The 22,279-nt window shown below is 42.1% G+C and overlaps 1 protein-coding gene across 4 annotated transcripts in view; it reads right to left on the bottom strand.

Moving 5' to 3' along the window:
- The window catches only part of adarb2 (adenosine deaminase RNA specific B2 (inactive)), a 300,090-nt gene that overhangs the window by 38,503 nt on the left and 239,308 nt on the right, over positions 1–22,279 (bottom strand). The gene's annotated exons all lie outside the window — the stretch shown is intronic.

Here is a 22,279-nt window from a genome sequence, read left to right as displayed (position 1 = left end):
ATAACCAGCAGAAAAAAAGATTAACGGTTTAGTCATGCCCATTTGCCACATGTCATGTAGTATAAGCAAACTATACATAGTACTACACATATTGAAAATAAAATATGAATAACTTCATATAGCCAAGATTACTGTAGGAACTATTTGTGGTGAGAACGTCACGTATTCCTCCATTGTGGAGTGATTTCTGTCTGCACACAGTCCCCCTTTGGGAAACACTTTTTACTTACATATGTAGAGTGAAAGTACACCCCTGATATCCACCCAGCACAACACATATAGATAGAATCCTACTATCACTTAACATAGTGTATCTGTAGGGGAAACATACAGTGAATTTAGTGTTAATGTTTTCATCACTTAAAGGTTAAGTTGACCAAAGGGGCATAAACTGTATTATCTGTATATTTTATATATCTATATATATTATGTATGTCTTAATAGAACAATTATGCTATTTTCTGCTCTTCAGTCCACTGACAGTCAAAGGTTATCTTAAGATTAGAACAGGCTTCACATTAAAGGGGAACGCCATTTCGATTTCACACATTAAGTTCAGTTTACGCGACGTGAGGAGTACTGCTCAGCCAGTGAAAACTGTTAGTCTTCTGTTGCTTTAGGGAGAGCTTTCCAAAGTTTGAAAGAATACAAATAAAAACTTAAATAAAAAACCTTGGTTTGAGATTCAAAATGTTTAACAGAAAGCCTGCATTACAAATAGGTGTGAAGTTTGAAAGATGTGGGCATTCAGGGGTCAGGGAGGGTCTAACGAAAGATGCTACGGAGTTGCACTGGGAAATGTAAAACCCAACATTTTATTGGGCTTGACTCAAACTATAGACCAAAAGTCAGGATGACTTAACCTCTGATACTTAAATTTTCACCTGTTCTTTTTTATTCTGTCTCTTGTGAGTCGCTCAATTTTGTTTAAGTTTTAGTGCGTAGTTTCTGTCTCCCCCATAAGGAATTCTAAGTAATGACCACAAAACTGTCGGCGCGTCCACATGACACAAGCCTTCCGTGATCGTGCACTGTGCCAACCTGAGCCTTTACTGATTGTCCTTAGAACGTCTGAAACATTAAGAAAACTCACCAAGTTCCAGCAACAATTCCTTTCTTATTGTCTCATCACAGCAACAAAATTACTTTTGATGATGGGACAATGGTTCCTACAGACAACATGTGGCTCCAGTACCTGACTAGAACGTTACATTTGGAAAGGATAAGATATGAAATAAAGGACAAAGTAGCACAATACATTCAAACTTGGGGTTGTAGAATACATATATGCACTGTTGTACTGTACCTCTTGAGCGAGTTAGATGAGTAAGAGTAGTAGGTTGAGGAATGGGAAGGGTATGGCGAAATGAAGCTCTGCTGTGTGTGTTTTTTACATTTTTTCTTGGTTTGCTTTAATTCTGTTTTTCTGTAACAAATATTTTGTATACAGATTAATGATTGTAATCTTACTTATATCTTTCTAAAAAAAAATGAGAGTTGACTTGACTAGGTAACTGTCTGCGCAATAATCTTTGGCTCAATAAAAAACATATTGAAACAATATATACAACATATTCCACCATCTATCCTGAGACCCTTGAACCATCAGTGATACTGGCTGTGGTCAGAAGTGAAACAGCCTCGAAACTTTCAACCTGAGAGGGCAGTGAAACACTTGGTTTTTAGCCTGATGTTAAGTTACTTTTTAGTAAGAATGGAAAAGGAAAAATGAGGAAACCTCAAGCAGAGCCTGCAATGGGTTAGATCTGCAACAACTAGTCGACTAATCGATCGACAAAAAGAAAATCGCCCACTATTTTGCTAATCGATTTATCGTTAAAGTAATTTTTCAGTCAAAAATGCTGTTTTCAGCCGCGTTTTAAATCATATTAAACTGAACATCTTTATGTTTTGGACTGACAAAATAAGACATTTAAAGACATCACCTTGGACTTTGACAAACCGGGATGGACATTTTTCACTATTTCCTGACATTTTTCAGAGCAAAGGAATAATCGATAAATCGAGAAAATTATTTGCAGATTCATCGATAATGAAAATAATTGTTAGTTGCGACAGAGTACAAGGTAGATGTAAATAACAACTGTTACACAATGATTAGATTACACACTGTTTCCTGTATTGCACTTACAGATTGCCTATTGCTGCTACTGACAATATCTGACCGTGTAGTGTAACGGCCACTTCAGAAAATTACCAAACTCATGCAGATGTAACATATATTTCATGGGAGCTTTTTTGACATTAACAGCGAAATAATCATTCTTAGGGGAATGCTTGCTCATTGGTGTAATCAGTAGCCTCATATTCTCTATATATTTATACATAATCAAAGAGGATGTTGACACTTGTCCCAGCTCAATCTTTCTGATTGTTCTCTCTCTCTGGCTTCACTGAAGGAACATGTTGGACATTATTTTTTACATCAGTTTTTGATTTCCTCCACCATCTGCCGTCTGTAGCTCCCTTTGTACCGAAAGAACAGCACAGTGTTTCAGTTTTGTGCTGTAAACAACCTCTATTTGAGCCCTGAAGCGACCCACGTCTTTCACAATATAAAATGCAGACTGTACAGGATTTATTGATTGATTTACTATCCATCTCTCCAGTCAGGCAGACACTTCTCACCACACATCCACTAAATCCACACTGTTAAACAGATGTTGCTAAGACATGTGGATCAGATCCACTACTGTCCCAAACCTGTAATGCTCTTTAATCTAGTCGGTAATTAAGGGCTTAGTCTCCGAGCGGCCTTGGTGCCAACTGTAGAGCATGCTGTAAATGGATCACCGGGAGATGACAACAAAGTGGCAGCAGAGTGGGCCTTTCGGACAGATTGAGCCTGCAGTAGCTGAGAGGACATCAACAGATGCCATGGTGACGGACGCATAGAGTGAGAGAGATTAATTGTGAAAAAAGACAGAGAGGGTGACTGAATTAGCGAGCATATTGCACATTATAGCCCTCGTCAGGGCAGTGAAATACTCTCACAGTTGGAACCGTCGGTCGAGGAGCTCACAGTTTGTGGTGTGTGTGTCCAGAATGCAAAAATGTATCCCTCCCCTCAAAGTGATCAATACTACTTCACCAATAGACCATTTATTATATACCTAAAATAGAAGTATTTTAAACTAAGTAAAGCGCTTTAACGTGAACAGTCTACCGTGCCATAGAAGGATAAAATCCCAGCGGCAGTTGCTGGTTGTATTTAGCTGCTACATAGTTCCGGGAGGCCGGCTACCATCAGCAGTTCGTTTAGCCACCAATAGGTGACTGTGAGCCGGGTACAGGCAGCGCCAGATGACGGTCCTTTCAGGGGCCATGGTAGTGGAGTTAAGCCAGAAAAAGTTAGCGTCATGCGGCGATGACAGGTACGTTTTAGGCACCATAACGACTTGTTAATAAGTTTAGGAAAAAAGATCGTGGTTTGTATTAACACATTCCCGAGAAACGAACAAAGTATTTTTGTTTTTGAAGTGAACTCCGCTCTCCGGCTTGAAAGCGCTGTGTTTTCCATTGAATATTGAAGTACATATTTAAGTGTTGTGGCATGCCTGGCACTATATCCACGGTAGTGCAAGGGGGATTTAACTCTTGCATGTTTTGTTTAGTTGTGCATGTTCAAAAAACATCCATCCCTCTGCTTTTTTTCGCAAATCACACCCTGTGTGTGCCCATGTGTATCCACGCACATATTGCTGCTCTGACTGTGTTTGCCTGAAGCGTTTTTGGGAAAAGAGCAGAAAAGAAATGTGAGGGTTTGTGAAAAGTCAACAGTGACTAACTTTTAGCACTTTGTTTCAAGAGTTGCAATGATGACATATCGAGCTCTGTAACAGTTACATGACAGCTCACCTCTGAGATGAATGTCCTTGTCTTCAACAACTGGCGAGACGGACAAAAGAGAAGAAAAAAGTTGTCGTCTGAACTTTTCATCTCATGTTGTTTACTTTATGCTTGAGCAATCAATCCCGTCAAAGAGCATGTTTGTCGAGCCCTAACTCAGTGCAGCTCATGTTGCAGTGACGGGGTCAAAAATCAAGAAAAATCAAGTGGACAGATTCTCTTTTCCGTAGATTCGGTGTGACCAAGGACTCTCAGAAGTCAATTTATGTTACAAAAGATATTCACCCTTAGCAAAACAACTGACAAAATGATTGATAGTGTAAAGCGTAGTCCATGCTTGATTAGGATTGTGTCAGATAAAAGCAAGTGCCTCGCAGTGGAAGGTGGTAAAATATGTGGACAATTTATTAAAGGGAAAAATTCCACGAATTTTAAAGTACATTTGAGAAGCGCGCACAAGGAGGCTAACCTAGCTTACCTTAACAAGGTAAAGGAGAACGCAAAGCCCCCTTTCCCCGAAACAGAAGCTAACCCCGGTACAGGGCATGGATGTATGGGTAGAGGACCAGGCAGCATGATTGAGACAACCGCAGGACAGAGAACACTACAGGAGGGCTTTCACCGGCGACCCGATAATTGCTGGTTAGTAAATACGCTGGAACACCACAAGTGGGAGGAAGCGTGGGTTAATATGTGTATTGATACTGGGATGTCTACACAACTGTGGGAGTCGGTTGACTTCAAAAAGTTCGCCACTATACTCGAACCAAAGTTCAAAACACCTGTTCATGTCTGTCTTGCACTTACTGCGGTGTCTTGTGTAGACCGTTTACATATTTGTGCTCATCCTCATATGTACATTTTATGTACCACTAGTATTGTTGAATACATTGTGAATACATATTTCTAAAATTGTATGATGTTTTTGTTTCTGACCTTTTTGAATCTTGCCCCTGACAAATATCCCATATTACAAAAAAGACTAAAACTAACACTAAAACTAATAAAAACTAAACTAAAACTAAGCATTTTCAAAAAATGTAAACTAAACTAGCAAACCCGCTTTAAAAACTAATTAAAACTAAACTGAATTTGAAAACATTAAGTCAAAACGAAATAAAAATAAAAAACTAATGAAAAATGCAAAACTATAATAACCCCTTTTTACATCATGGTGTATCTTTGTTTGTTTGCTGGTTTATGTGGATCCCCATTAGCTTCAGCATCAGCTAGAAGCTATTCTAGGGGTTCTTCCTGGGGTCCTGCAGTCTATGTCGTGACAATACAATTTACACAATGACATTAAACACAATACACAAACATTAGGCATGACATCACATGACACAAACACTACACTAAAAACCTTGTATATTTACAACTCATATATTTGTGTTGTGGACTGTTGTTGGGACCGAACAAGTCATTTGATGACATCACTCAAAAGTTGTGACAGATTTATCAATAATGAAAATAATGATTAGTTGCAGCCATTAATGTTCACTGAAGCAGTGTTAATGCAGTGTATGTAGGGACACTGCAAAACACTATCAACAAAGTTGCTGCCAAAATTAATTAATTGTCTCTCTTTAAATTAAGCTTTAGCGTTAGTTCATGCAGGACATGGAAGTCATACGCCCGCTGATTGAATTATCATTCCTATCAGACACACACCAATCACAACCATTCTCACATCAAGGCGGTCCTTTTAAATGTGACTCCATCCTCACTGGTCCCTTCTACACTGACGCTGCTTCACTAACTGCTGCTGCCGGCAATGTTTTGCCTCCACCACCCCTGCCTCCACCTTTCTAGTTCAGAGAAAGAGTCCTTACTCTTTTTTTTTAACCCAGGCGGGTTTCTGCATAGTGCTCCCGGTTTGAGCTTAGCATGCTGCTTGGCTGGTCCAGGGAGCATTATCAAGCGCAGGAGCCATCAGCGACAAGCATAACTGCATTTCCATTTTTTTTAATAAATGGTTAAATCTATGGTAAGAGTGTTCCTGACTGAATCATATTGACTAAAAGATCCTGAACCTCCTGCTAGTCATCTTTTCAGGAAGGTGAGGAAAACAGCCTTGTTTGGAGATAAGTCATCAGCCCAAATGTTGAATTTTCTCATTGTGTAGGAGCACCAGTTACACAAATGTAAAAACAAAAAAACTGCCTGGTTTTCTGTACCTGGAAGTGACATCTAATTAATTTTAAGAGAATGCTGCTTGGCGTGGCAGCGTCAGCTGATGTCGGTCACAGTCTGAACCCTGAGTCAAGTCCTCCATCCCTCCTAAAGGCCTTTAAATTGATGACATTACAGAGGTGAGAGAAGGTGGCAGCTCAGAAAGGCCCGGAGAGCAAAGGTGGAATAGACCCTGGCACACGGCCCAGCTTTTTGTCCCTCCCTCCTGCTTCCTCCTCCTCCTCTTCCTCCTCCTCCTTCTCTCCTTTTGTTCTCTCCCGTCTCGTGTCAATTCACGTTTTCTCCATTCTCACATTGCCAGACCCATCTCCAATGCACCAACATTCCGGGATAGGAGAAAAACGTGCTCTGGTTTATTGGCATTTCTTTGAACCAATCACAATCGCCTTTGGTGTATGTATACTTCGCCCGTTGCTGGTAGTTGCTATGGTAATGTTAGTAGCTTAGTCTCAGAGAACCAGACGTCATGACTGATAAGACCCAATCAGGCGGCGAAAAGGTTGGCGTCAATTTCGGTGTTGCCAAAGGTCTACGTTTGTGGCTGTTGAGACTGCAACACAACCCCGGAGATTCCAAACCAAGACGGGGTCAGAAGTGTTTTCAAATTTCTCTGAAACGCCACAGCAGTGCGAATGCGAGGTGTGAACATAGCAAATGATATTCCTTTTTACAACCAAAACGTAGCAATGTAAATGTAGCCTGAGGGACATCCAGCGGAACCTCCGGCGGCACCCGAACAATCCCATAAATGCAACGTCGTCGATAGGCTCTGACACACCAACCCGACGGCCGACCGTTGGCAGAAATGGCAGTCGGACTGATCAGTCGGCTCCCGTCTCTCAAAAAAGTGGCTCGGAACACACCGAAGCAACGCCGACTTGAGTGTACGTTCTGCGCGTGCGCGAGACGTAATGCGTCTCCATAACAGCAGGCAGCACTAATCTGTATTGTCGCCCCAAAAAATTAAAACCGGAAATGACGGAACATCTCTCTAGACCTCGTAAACACAGAGCACGCTGTAGTCAGTCATTGTTTTCATCAGAGAGGGTTGATAGTAATCAAGAAGGATCGTTGTTGTCACTCGCTGAACGGACGAAAATACGATGGCTAGTAATAAGAAGATACTGGCGTTGTCAGCTCTCGGGCTTCTTCTTGTGGAAGAAGCACTGATTCGCTAGTCAAGGGCTTGCACTCCACCAATCAGATTGGTCATTGAGTCCGACTGCCCGCTGATTCAACAAGTCAAATCGGCCCAAATGAACGCCGACGGCTCCTCCGACTGACGACGGCACGGAACACACCGAACAGACTCGAGTCACCGACCTCGCCAGACTGTCTGACGGCCGATAATCAGGTTGGTGTGTCAGAGCCTTTAGACTACATTTCCTCTTCTTCTCTTCCCATCTTTGCAAGTCTGACTCTTCAGATTCTGGTCTTGCCTTTCATTTCTCCACTTTCTCTCCTCCCTTTAACCCCCCACCACCTCCTGCATTGTCAGGTTTCCCTCTCTCTCTCATGCTGGTTTGTAATAGAGGGCAGTAATCTGCTAAACTAAGTACTGTACCTAGGTAGAAATTTGAGCTACTTGTACTTTAGTTGAGTCTTTTCATCCCACTATCTACTTCTAATCCGCTACATTTCTGAGAGAAATATTGTACTTTTTACTCCACTACAGTAATCTGACAGCTTTACTTACTTTACAAATTAAGATTTTTGCACAGAAAACACATGTAGTTTATAAAATACGATGTTTAATTATGACACAACATACCCAACAATGTATAGGTCTACATGTACAGCTGAAATGATTACACGATTAAACACTTAGTTGATTGACAGAACTGTTTTGATCGTTTCCAGTTTCTAAAAAAGTTCATTTTCCTGATGATACTTACATTTTTTTACTTGAGAAACATTTTCCAATGCAGGACCAAAGGATCAAAATACTTCTTCCACCAATATGCTGCGATTTACAGCTTTGGTTCCCTTAGTAACAAATAAACTCATTCCACTTTCTCAACTGTTTCTCAGTTTATATCTGCCTGTATCTGAATTCCTCACATGTCCCGCCCTATCACTTTTCTTAACATACGCGCAAACAGTCTCACACACTCTCTTTCCTCAGCGGGGGAGTTGAGTGCCACCTTCAGTGTGGGCCTAATGTGGCAGAAAAACGGGGCCAAGGATCTCGATCCTCAGTCAGACAGAACATCAGTGCGACCGGCAACACAGCGAAGGAGGAGGGCCGGCGTGCGTGTGGCTGGCCGGCTTCCTCTTGGATGAGCATCAAGGTTAATGCTGCTCCATGGGAATTTGGATTCCAAAATCTGTTTCCGGTAACTGACGTAAGCTCCACTCTGAATACATCTCAGGTAGAAAGTGCTCAGAGTAAAAACTGCTGTAGTGGCTGTTGTGTTACTCAGCCCACCTGGTGTCTTTGCTGCATTAGTTCTGACCAATTTACTTAGCAGTTCCTCTGGGCCTCCTCAGGGTGGAGAAAACAAGCAGCACTAGTTTTTTAGCAACTGCTAGAGCTGCAGTGAATGAGATCTATTGCAGCAATAGCTCAATCAGCCTTCATAAAGAAGAGTTCTTGAAGTACAGAGCCACATTAAAATGGATCCACTGACTCCATTTAACCCTTGTGTTGTCTTCCCGTTAGTCTCGCTTTGCCAGACCTTCCTCCACAGCGCAGCGGAGGAGGGTCTGGCTAGTCCACACAGCATTCCAGGATGGGAGAAAAATGTGCTCTGGTTTATTGCCATTTTTTTTAAACCAATCACAAACGTCTTGGGCAGTGTTAGGAGAAATCCCGGAAGTGGAACGTTGTGGATATAGACTATCCTCCCATCGACCATGAACTTTTTTTGTGCTTTTTCCGATGCTTTTGATGCTTTTAAAAAAACTATTTGGTCACTTATATGCACCATTAACACCAACTTGTGTTGGTTTAATAATGCATTTTACACTTATTCTTGGAACATTGGTCAACAAACATGATTTATGTGAAATTATTTTTTTGTTAAATGCAAATGCTATTAAAATCATAACTTTTACCTGAAGAACGTTGTATGGAACCATCCGTGTTATTTTTGGGCAATTATGTATTGCCCATATTTCTGATATAAAAAACTTTGAAAACAGATCAAATTTGACCCGATGGTTTAACTCACGTCATTTCATGTATCTTATGCAGATCTGATAGCTATTTGATGTCAAAGAAGGTAAGTGTAAATGCTACCAAGAAGCATTCAAGACTGAAATAAGCTGTTGTCCTTATTCTCATTAAAGAGACAGGAAAAAGTGGCTGCAGTGATTTAAACACATATACTCATACTGAAGACGCACCAAGCTGTTGTACCGGTTATCTGATCCCTGATCAGTTCAACCACTCAGTGATCTGTATCGGTCCTTATCTATTTTTTGGTCATCATAGGCTCTTTTCATGCCAATCCCTTGATTGGCATGAAAAGAGCCTATGATGACCATAAAACTTTGGTCTTGCTCATATTACATAAAAATGATTCATCGATGTGTTTGTGATAGTTTATGGATACCTGGCTACGTGTCATTGCTAACAGTTAAATATTGTAACTATACTGCTCAAGTGCACAAATTATTCCTCTTGTGGTGTTTTTGGCACTTACCAAACAGCTTCAGGTGCATTACCAGATTAACACGTATTGGATATTTGAAATGATAAATGTACAACGGGGCATTTCTACGACGCTTATTAGGGCCATTGCAGGAAAACAAAATATTACGGAGCCGGGGGAGGGGGGTAAGATGGCCATTATGAGGTGAACTCAGTGTAGAAAGATAAGGCTGGGCAACCACATGCATGCGAGCCACAGTAGTTCAGCGAGGTAGCCGTCACACACAGGTAGAGGTAGGCGTTGTGGCCCGGGCAAACTGATTGGCTCTATCTCTATAGGTGTCATTGCACATGCATCCAAACACACATCCACAGCTGTTTACCCTCCATTGTGTTTCTTTTAGTAGCCTCCTGTGCATGAATCACGTAGGTGACCTATTTTGGATTCAAAATGGCAAATTTCACCGAAAGGTGACAGGTTTGAATACCTGTTTTTTTTCTGTCCATCCATCCATCCGTCCATTCATCCACCACTCCCTCTCTGCTTCTTCTTTCCCCCTCTCCAACTGCTTGTGCACGTAAACAGTTCAGCATCTATCTCCAATGTAATGTGGAATGTCACCAACAGTCCTCCTGCTGCCTTCCCTCTGAAGTCAATATTGTGCCAGAAACACAAAATGTCAACAGGGAAATTTTCTCTGCTGCGGCCTGACCTAGAAGTCTGTGCATGCTGGTACGGGTGATGGTGTGTGTGTTGTGAGGAATAAGAAAATTCTCAATTGTATAATTTATTGTCTAGCACAAAGGCCCCAAAAGGAAATGATGACTGAAGATCCATCAGTGATTACATTTCCATAACATTCTCCATATGCTTCCACACATCGTGCCTCAGTTTATTTGGTGAAACATGGGGTGTAAAATTGAGACAGCCATGTTGATTGTGTGTGTCACTCCTCCATTAACATCACTGCTCATGTTCAGAGTGGCAGGGGGTGGATGTGGGCTTGACTTTACCCCACCCTCAGGAAAACATGCGCGCACACGCACAAACGCACACACGCACATGCGCTTCAACCCACCACCCTCACCACCTTATCACCCGCCTGCAGAGCGGCCCAGGCAGCATAAAAACGGGGCCATGTCTTATATTTCTTTATAGAGGTATTTAACAATTCATTCTCCCGAGTTTTAATAGTGTCTGCCCTCTGCCTAGATACACCCCCACAACCCCCCTACACCACCACCAGCCCACCCTTCCCTCTCCCCATCCCTCGCCTGCCGCCAAGCATGCAGCTTTTGAAAATGGATATCTATTCATTTGGTGGAAGCATTGCCTCTGGGGGCTTTTTAGATTCTCAAAAAGCCAGACTCCTTGCGGCGAGACAGATTTCCCTCTTGTTTGTTCTCCATATGACACAGCATCACTCTCACTCCTAAATCCTTTACTCTTTCTCTCTGTCCTCCAGATCTGTATCACAAGAGGGAAAAACACCCAGATATGTCAGTGCTTGTACTCGGATCTTCTTTCAGTGGTTGTTCTGTTGTCTCAATTTTTATTGACAGTAAAAGATGCCGTTGTGTCATGTGATGATAACAAAGTGCAACCCAGAGAAGCTGAACTGTGTAAAAATGTGAAACACTCCAGCACCTCGCCCCAAACTATATCCAACCTTTTCTCATGTGATGGCCAGATGGCCCTGCAGCCCGTGGAACAGATTTCTCTCAGAGTGTGTGTGTGTGTGTGTGTGTATATATAAAAAAAAAATAAATAAATTGTGCTTGTACAGCGGGGCCTTGTCAGTCAGATGAGGCAGCCAGCTTGGCACCATATGGCCATCGTCATCGCAAGAAGAGGTCTTTCCCTTTCAAACCACATGCTTGATGTTAGCGAGCGAGAAACAAAGGCAGATGAAGGCGCAGAAGGGAGAGAGCAAAGTGACAGAGATTGTGCAATTGATCTGTTTCTGCCACAGCTCGGCCTAGCTTCTCTTCCCGTCGCGGGTGCGGAGGGGGAGATGGGATCCTGCACCACAGGTTTCCAACAGCAAAGCACAGCTCAAGCAGGGATCCCTCATTAGGCTTGAAAAGGTGGAAACCAAGATGACAAGCCTGGTGCATGTGGTAAGGATCAGAGTCTAGGATGAGCTACCACAAGAATGATAGCCTCATCCAAAAACCAAGGACACTCCTTCCTAGTGATGATGCTAAACATAGAAGTGGATCATTATTTCTCTCCTATTTTCCACTTGGGTCTATAATCAATCCATATGGCCCAGTTCTTGTGTAAGGGACCATCCTAACTGCAACTCTAAATACTGACAAAAACCACAGACAGCATGGAATATACAATGAGATTTTTAGCCATGCGACATCAGTAGAGCTGGGCATCGTTCAAAATCTTTCGATCCGGTGCCAATTTCGATACCTCAGTTTCAATGCCGGTTCCTTAGGGATACTTTTTCGATACCATATCTTTTAAAATCCATTTCAACATCAACAAAAATACATTCTGGTAACACTGCTCACTCAGAGTAACATTAATAAAAGTGGTTGTGCTTTTGGATAGGGGTGCGCCAGTCACATACTCAGGATTGGTATCAATCCCAACTTGGCAAAAATTAACAAAAAAGGAGAAACCTTTTTGCCACAACAAGAACATATTATAAATAATAAATAAATAAACAAATGACATTGTGTACAGGCTAATACTGAACTAACTAAAGTGCAAAGGAATGTAAACAACAAAGACTTTTTAGTGAAAACTGCATAATCACACAAACCTTTAACAATAGACTTGGTGACTGCCCTGTTGTCAACATTGAACTAATGGAGAACTAACGTAAGTGCGAAGGAATGGAATTGAATTGCCTTGTTGCTGAAAGGTGCTGTAGAAAAAAGTTGCCTTTCCTTACAACCTCAGCCTGTCAGTCAGTCCCCAGGGCATAGAAACCACTGATGTGCCTGCTCGTCTCAGAAAAAGTGTAACATCGACAGCACCATGACTGCTTTCACCTCTCATATCACAGCAAACGCTGTCTGTGTGAAGTTTTGAAAAACTGTAACCACACTTGCAACCACTTCATCGGCATTGCTGTGACTCACTGTGACTTCAACAAAACTGCAGAGCCGCGTGGTTTGTTCGCGTTTACTCCGTCCGCACCTCTGCGAGTGTGTGTGTGTGTAGAGAGGACAGATAAGCTTGCGCTTACGCACTCAGATGCTTTTGGAACCGAAATTTGGCACCCAAAAATAAATAATTTTTCGATACTCATAGGATTGGAGTATTTCAATCGGTGTCATAAAAGTATCGACGTTCGGTGTCCAGCCCTATACATCAGTTTGTCCACCACTTTGGTCCAGACTAAAAAGATCTCAACAACTATTGGATGGATTGCCATGGACATTTTGTACAGATAATCGTGGTCCCCGGGGGATGAACCTTGCTGACTTTAGCCACATTTGCATGAGACTTGTATTACCAGGGAAAGAAAAAGGACATTGAAAAGAGCAAGAGACCAGCTTTTTGAAGCGTGAAGGCTACCATAGCTGTAATACGTACTACTTCTGCGTGGGAGAAATTCCTACACATTGGACCTTTAAGTTTAAAGTAGGAGTACATTTCATGAATTCTCAGCACTTATGACTAAAATGGCACTTTGAGAAGCTTGATACGGGACCTGGACAGTATCTCAGAAAACAATCAGACATTTTATGATAATGCCACAACATTTAAAAAAGAAAGAAAATGAGAACATATGTTTTTCTTGCCAATTTCCAGTAATTCATAGATGACATAAAACTAAAGTTAAATTGTGTAACCCAAACTTTGGTCACGGCTAACTTCATATGCCCCCTGATTGGTTACATCTGATGAAAGCCACTAATGCTCTTAAACCTAAATCCAAACATTCATTTGGGAAATGACACCCCAATATTCAAGCCAAAACAAACTGAAGCCACTGAATCGTAACTACCAACCGCAGATGTTAAGCACGACTGACTCCAAAACTCATTATCAGTCTAAATTCTCCTCATCTGATCAAACAAGCACCGCCAGTTATGACAACATAGACACTATCAGGGCCTGGCCCATGTCTGATGCCATGTTTTGGTGGTCAGGTCACCAAATAACCTTTACCCACCCTCCCGAGTACCACAAGAGCAATATAAAAATACTCAAAAGTACAAGTAAAAGTCCTGCATTTAATAATCATAAGTACTTTCCTCAAAAATGTACTTCAACATTTCTAAAATCAAAATGATTATTTCTTTGTTAAAAGAAACGTAAAAGATATTCATGGTCTCCGAGGGATGAATCTTGCTGACTTGCACGGGACTAGTATTACCAGGGGACCTCATGTGATTTAGAAATCACACCCCCACGCCCTCCCCCCAGTGTGGCGCATTCACACGGTATAAGTAAAGGCTGTATTTTACTCAAATTTTGTTAAAAGAAACCTATCTAGTATGAAGATGTGTTTTGTGATACAACTGTCTGATATTTCAGCCCGGTCTCATGGCAGTTCGTGATATCTATTAAGTCGTGGACAGGACACATAAATGGTGTGGCGATTACGAACTTTAAAGCAATGCATTTCAATGGGAAGCATATTTCGTGATCACAGAACGATGACGGTAGCGAGTAGTACTGATAATGTGAAAGTCCACGCAGGGAGGTCGGTCAGGGTGGTGGATGGGTCAAACAACACAGGACTTTCACCCCAGAGACTGGGGATCGCGTCCCGCGTGTTGCAGTTCCTTTCCTCGTTATTCTCTTCCTAACCACTACTGTCCCGCTGTTGTTGGCGTGTCCCGCGTGTGACAGTTCCTTTCTCCGTTCTTCTTTTCCTAACCACAACCGTCCCATTGTTGTGGCGTTTCATTTCCCTGTTGTGGCGTTTCATTTCCCCGTTGTTGTGGGCCCCTGCGCCCGGGGATCGCGTCCCGCGAGTGGCGGCCCCTCCCGCTGTTGTGGCGGCCCCTCCCGCTGTTGTGGCGGCCCCTCCCGCTGTTGTGGCGCCTCATTTCCCCGTTGTTGCGTCCCCCAGAGCAGGTTCGAAAATTGTGACCTGTACACGACCTGTATTCGTAGCGTGTACACGAAATAAACGTCAAATCGTGACCTGTACACAAATTAATAAATCAAAATAACGTGACTATTATATACTAATATTATATACTATTATACGACCTGACGTGAGACACATCCCATTCATATCTCTATTTGTTGGATTGGATTACATTAAAGGTCCCATAGAAGTGCTCTTTGGATGCCTTTATATAGACTTTGGTGGTCTCCTAATACTGTATCTGAGGTCTCTTTCCCGAAATTCAGCCTTGGTGCAGAATCACAGCCACTAGAGCCAGTCCCAAAATGAGCTTTCCTTAGGATGTGCCATTTCTGTGTCTGTAGCTTTAAATGCTTTTGAGGAGGGGGGTGTGTGTGTGTGTGTGTGTGTGTGTGTGTGTGGAGGCTTGGGGTGTGGCCTTGACCAACTGCCACTTTGCTCGTTTTAAAGCCATGATGTCTCTCTCTCATGGGTGGGCCAAATTCTCTGGGCGGGCAAAGCAGAGAAAGGGGAGGTAACCTTGCTCCTTATGATCTCATAAGGAGAAGATTCCAGATTGGCCCATCTGAGCTTTCATTTTCTCAAAGGCAGAGCAGGATACCCAGGGCTCGGTTTACACCTCCATTTCTAGCCACTGGGGGACCATAGGCAGCCTGGGGGAACGCATATTAATGTTAAAAAACCTCATAAAGTGAAATTTTCATGCCATGGGAACTTTAAGCAATAATTACTGTAATTATTCACAAAGACATTAGAAATGCAATTATGTTTATGCATTATTATTATATATGTTTTACTGTACGTAAAAGCCGCTACACACAGTATCAATATTTTTGCTTAACTCATTCAAGGCTGCATCATACTCATTGACCTACCAAGCATGACCACGGAACTATTATGTTATGTCATTTTACTTGACAGTTCAAAGTTTAAGTGACTGGATATAGACAAACATCCTGTTCCTGAATCAGTCTTTAAAATATGCACAGGGCAGAAAGGAGAGAAAAAAAAAGGTTTGGGGTGTCAACGGTTGGAGCGTTTCGATATAAATCCCCTTTGATTAACCTCCGTGGTTGAGATAAAAGCAGTGATATGCCTGAAATTACTTAATAATGTCAGACACAGTGTAAAACACACACCAGCGGCTTTATACGTAATGCACCAAAGGCCAGCAGAGAGACTCCTGTGAAAAGATAACATGACCTACCCCCGAGAGAGATGGAGAGAAGGGAGGAGAGAGAAAGAGAGAGGAGACGAACAGGCAGCCACACTTATTAGAGAGGAAAAGAGGCTGGATAGAGACAGAGGAGGAAATGAGAGGGTCAGCGATGAAGATTTAACAAGTCTATCATCTACAGTAGGTAGTTGACAAAGGGAGGATGGAGGGGGAGGGAGAGGCCACTCCAAAGGCCCCTGAGGGCAGTTCAACGGCTCCAATTAATCCACACATGATTCAGCAGCGAGAGAGAGAAAAAGAGAGAGAGAGAGAGAGAGTGTATCACGCAGGGGACTAATTGTATAAAAACATCAGATAGTGAAGTATGAAAGTCTTGCACATCGGTGATAATTTAAAGGTCCAATATGTAATACATTTACTGTATTAAATCCAAAAAGGACCACAATATGTCATCAGATATTAAGGAAAATTGCTAAGCTGAAATAATATCTTCTCTGACAACAATGCTAATGCCAGTATTTTCTCCTGTTTTGGCCTGTGTGTTGGTATCAACTGCCCAGTGTGACAGCCAGACCGGGGTTGCCAGATATACTTGTAAAAAACGCGCGCTACAGCTGTAACGTTAGTACAGCCATGGAAGTAGCAAACAAACGGGATCAACGGACCACCCTAAAAAAAACCATGGCATGTTTCTAACAGTTGCGTGACCAGAGACGTAACAAACCCCTGGTAAATATTGGAGATGTATTTGAAAGATGGAGACAGCTTAGAGCCCAAAAGGACGCTGAGTTGGCTAATTTTCTGAACAGGTAAGCATTAAAATTCAGGCTAATTTATCATGGCTACAAGGGACGGGCATTTTCTGTATTTCAACATTTGTGTACTCACATTGATTATATAGAGTACTCAAGTTAGTTACAGTACTCGCAAAAACAATTGAGACACAGCCAGTAAAGTGATCCTGACAGGTTCTGGCTAGCGCCGCCATGCTAACACGCCATAACTGCTAACGTTACCGGAGGACCAGGCAAGCGGGCCACAGCTGTTTACAAGCCAAGAAAGGGTGGCTGTAAATCGGATAGAGAACACCGTGAGTTCAAGATCTGTTTTGAAAAAAAAAAATACTTCACATAATCACATAATGTAACGCTGTATGTTTCGTTTGTTTGGGCCCGCTCACGGAAACCAAATGCCCGCCCATGGATTTATGTCTGCCGCCGGGTCTGCAAATGTCGCCAGCAACAGCATCTTCATTTGGATATGCTTGGACCTTGCGGACTAGATGGAACCAGTCCCCAAGGTCTAGTCTAGTGCATTTGCTTCAGTTTTCTTCAAATGAATCAGCATTTAGACAATTGTGGAAAACTCAACTCTGTACTGAAAGCTGGGCAGAAGCAGCAGGGTGCTGCATATTTTACTCCAGGGTTTATATTCGGTAAATATAGAACCTCACACCACACTGGTAGGGTTTCTGAAGTCATATGTGTGAAATAAAATAATAATCAGGAATAACAGTCACCAGCTGTGGACACAGACAGACTTCTATCATAACAAAGACTCTGAGTTTTTAATAAAAGTCGCATATTGGCATGATGTGTGCGCTCACAGATTCATCAGTCCTACTCTATTTACAATCTCCCAGCAGAGACTTCCTGTCTGGAAATTGCAATATTTTAAGCCGGTCAGAGCAGAATCACAGAAATAAAAACAACAAAACGGTGTTTGCTGTTTCGACTTGTGGAGAGGGTGCGGCGACGGCTTTAACACATTTGGGAGGACGGCAGGATCTGGCATCGCCTTTCATGTCTTGAAAGAGCCGAGTCATTCAAATGGCTCCTCTGAAGCACTGCGATGGCTCCCTCCAAAGGGTGGGCGATTGTGTCGGCCGCCGCGTCTCCATCTCTGCTGCTCTTGAAGATACAGCAGTGGCTCCTTTGGCGTGCTCGACCCTGGCAATCAGCGCGACTTCAAACCCCGCCGCCACCCTTTGAACGGTGCCCGGGAACGTCTGCTTCCAAGCACCGCTTTACTCTCGGCGCGGAGATTAGAGACGCAGACAAGGGGAAACACTGGTGCTCTCAGATGAGTTTTCTGTCTCCTTGTCAAGCAATGCCTGCAACATAATGTGCTGTCAAGGGTACAATGTGCTGCTAATACCAACTGAGAAATACAACAATCTCACTACTGTACACAAATGGAACGTCACACCCACCACAATGATGCCAACACTAATCTGCGAAATTACACAATCAAACTGAACAGTGGAAATAAGTATCTACAGTATCTTAAGTCTCCTGGCTGACTTATTATTGTTATGTTTCAAGAAAAATTATATTGCTTATGATGAGACTATTTGACTTTTCTGTTGGATTTTTTGGCAGTGTGGTGACTCCATTTGCTTCTGAAGCAGTCATTTATCCAGCGGCATTCCCTCTGCTGGTGACTAAGTGCGGAGCAGACTCTGTGTCATGTTTGTGGGTGCTGCTGTGGCTAAAAAGCCCTACAGCCAGCCATACATCATCAGATATTGATACAGTTCCACCACAGCGCCACGGCTGACATTTAATTGCTCTGGGTGCTCTTTTTGAATTCCTAACTGTCAACAAGGGATCACGAGGAAATGTCAATGTTGTGTTGGTCTGGAGTGCCTCAATGACATGAGGGAGAATGGTACAAAATAATGGCGGCACTTGGGACAGGTCGCTAACTTTGTGTCTAACTAATGGCCCTTTGGTGTGTGTGGTGTGTTTGTGTTTATGGAGGCAGGTTTTCGTCTGATTTAAGGACTGTATCCATTCTAATCAGATTCAAATTTATGCACTTATAGTATGGTTTCAGTCAATTCTGCGTCAGGTTTTCAGCATAGTTGAGTGAGAAACTAAACCAATATATGTTAAAAGCTAAATTAGAAAATCTTATGGTTTATTATATATTCATGGGTTACCTGAGATTGGGGGAGCTAAGCGCCTTACTCAGCTTGTGTCTGATTGGCCATCTTCAGCCTGCATTCAAGCATTATAAACAGACGCTGACAGCTTTAAAAAAAAAAAGACGGCAAGTGTGAACATAGCCTATCAATGTAAAATGTATTGTCTGTGTTTGTGACCATGTGACATGTCAAAGCTTTGGAACATATTTTAGGATTTTTTTTCCAAGGTTGGGTATATAATAGGAGGGAGGCACAAATGAGTAGAGTTGGTCTTAAGTGTATGTTTACACTTGGTTTTAAAATGTGTTTCATCTGTTAAAATCAGGAGTAAACAGACAATATAATATGCATAGTTGTGTGTGTTTTTTTAAGAATATTGTGCAAGCAATATTTAAATTTTCTATAAAAAAAATTTGAAAGCTGTTGACAAAAATCTGAAGTTAATTTGGCATTAATGCAATTTTGAGACGGTCCCCAACTTCAGCTTGTGAGTTTCCAAGTTTTTTTTTGTCAAGTCGTGCAAGGCGTTGACTATCAGTAATGCTTTATCCTGCACTGAAAAGAAAATCTGGTGAAAACTGTCCAAAAGCTATTGATGATGAAAATTGTATAATTTGGATGCTGTTCATATTTGTACATTAGATCTTCATATTCTAAAATGCATCCGTATTCTTTTCGATCCTGAGCCTTTATGCAGGCTTCGGCGTCGAATATTCAATGTTGGGTGAAACCACGTAACTTTAAATTTCACTGACTGGCTGAAACGTGACATACTCCTCTGTGGGGTGAGAAAGTTCACCTTCGGGGGCTTAGGATCACCTTTCAAATCCCCCTGGACAAACTGAATGCATGGATGTCAGACTTGAAACAGAGTTGTTCAGCTGACATTTTAAAGATGTGAGGTTTTCTCCCTACCCCAGTGATATGTTTATCCCGCAGACAGTCGCTATAAGTTAAACACCTGCCCTTTGGAGAAAATAGCGCTGCTTTTTCTTGCACTGATGAATGTGGCTTCTAACAACTCCCTTGACAGAAGAGGCTTAAACAGTGCATGATCTCTCTCACCGCCAACCACTGTGCGCACACAACACACAGCCTGCACGACCCAATATAATATGCACTTCACAGCCTGCGGATGAAATGAATGCAAATAAACGAGTGAGAAAAGGCTTTTGAGCGTGCCAAAGAAATCAGTCCGTGGCCCCTGCTCTTTTAACATTTACTAAAAATCCATCATGTGGCGTTTGCAGTGTAAGCAGAACGCTAGATAGACTTTAACAAATGCACATGCTCTCTTTTGTCACCTTTTCTTTTCTTTCCTTTCTGCCAAACCTTTCAAGTGCAAACACATACTTCCTAAGCTCGTGCAGTAGGCCAGCAGAGAGAGCAGGAGAGGCATGACAATAGACTGAAAGGAGAGTCAATATCAAACTGCGTAGAAAAAAAGGCAAAGAACACTGAGGGTCTATACCTATTGTGTGTATGTGCGTGCATGTTGGACTTTGAAGTGCTTTTACAGTACTTCATACCTTATTATACCTAATTCAAGTCCTTTTTTTAAGTACACACCACCGCTCGGTCAGTTTCTGTAATGAATGCGTGTCAAGCTACCAAGCATTGTACAGGAGATTTAACTAGCTGTTGTCTTTCTTTTTCTTTTCATGTTTAGTTAGTGCAGCTCACAATGCATGCGTTTGCTATGTTGGAGATAATGAGGTGAAAAGTGATCAGAAAAAGAGACAGAGACAAATGAGTGGTTCACCTTAAGACAGGGACATCATCGTCTCTCCACCTGGGCAATCTGTGGACGCATCTTCTTTAAGCACTTTAATAACAGTACTGAGAGAAAGCCCTGAATGTCAGCTCTGCTGGAGTGCCCGGCTGTTGGTGTGAAGTAGCTGCCACGTCTAAACAAGCCAAAGAGGTAAATGGCTTTCAGAGGAGAAGATGCTTGACAGTAGGGTTGTTGTAAAAAAAAAAGAGAAAAGAAAGCAAGTGGGAGAAAGGGTAGAGTGTGCTGTGCAGACATACTGTATATGCCTATGGGTATATTGTATATTGGAGGTGGGAACCACAATACGATATCATCACGATACGATATTATGGCGATTTTAAACATATTGCAATATTCTGCGATATATTGCAACGTCTTACCTTGTTCCCAGGTTCAAATTTTTCCCAATTTCAAATGATGTCCCCAAAAGGAAACTTTGTCATCATCTGTTTCATCTAAAATGATACATGTCTCTGTTTGTTCATCTCACTTCCATTTTATTGCTGCAAAATGGGATTGTCAAGCAGCCGGGGTGTTTCTAGGACTTCGGCGATTGGCTTGCCCAGCTTGTTAATAGCCAGTCTACGTTCATTTTAGCTGTCCAGTTTGTAGATGTTAGTACAGTATAAAGCCATTCAATGTACTTACATTCTGTAATGATCTTTTCATTGTTAGTGGCGTAGAGTCTCCCATTCCTGTGCTGGATTCAAATTGTCTACTGTACCAATGTGTGAGACATTCACAGGAAACAGGAAATGTATGTGTGTTATCCAGCATTGCTGTTTGTAATCTTATCTCATTGATATCAGAGCTGTATTAAGTTACTGCTAATAGGGGTCTGGCTAGTCCACACAGCATTCCGGGATGGGAGAAAAACCTGCTCTGGTTTATTGGCATTTCTTTAAACCAATCGCAATCGTCTTGACGGTGCCTCTGCAAAATAGCCTCGGGAATGAACTTGTTTTGGTGGAACATGTGTACGTTCAAAAGTTGTTTTAGTCGTGCAACAGATAACTCAGATTGGACAGAGAGTCTAGCTAGCTGTCTGGATTTACCCTGCAGAGATCTGAGTAGCAGTTAACCATAGTCCCCATAAAGCCACCAGAGTTTAAAATTACAACACAAATGAAACGTCGTCGATATAGACTAATGCTAACCTAACATTGCTACTGCTGCTATTTCACATAAAAAACATTCAACTGGCAAAACGCAAGGTGGCTTTTATTGGGAAGTAGTCACGGGCAAAGCAATGTTTAATCGCTAAAAGAAATCATTAATCACGAATGCATCTACAAAACAAAATATACGAAACGATACGATACACTTTATTGTCCCCGGGAGGGAAACTCATTTTTGGGCACAATGATGCTACATACATTACAAACAGTGATTAGTAATCCACTACAGTTTAAATGTCCCCATTGTGGGATTATCGCCGGAATGTCCTTCGCCGTTGGATTTTCCGCCCGTTGTCCCTCACCTTGCAAAACTGCTTTTTTTCTTTTCTTCGGGAAAGTTATTCGCTGAAAATGGCAAGTTTAAAGCTACTCCAAACCATGCACAGCATGAAATCCGGTTGCTCGTGGAGGGCTTTAATTTTAAACTTCAATCGCTGCTACTATGGTCACGGGTATCGCCAAAACAATCAGAACTGAAATGTTAAGGAGTTGTC

Source organism: Perca flavescens, chromosome 22 (assembly GCF_004354835.1).
Source record: "Perca flavescens isolate YP-PL-M2 chromosome 22, PFLA_1.0, whole genome shotgun sequence".
Classification (NCBI taxonomy): Eukaryota; Metazoa; Chordata; class Actinopteri; order Perciformes; family Percidae; genus Perca; species Perca flavescens.
Note: the sequence above shows the minus strand (reverse complement) of the source record. Positions and strands in the feature narration are given on the sequence as shown.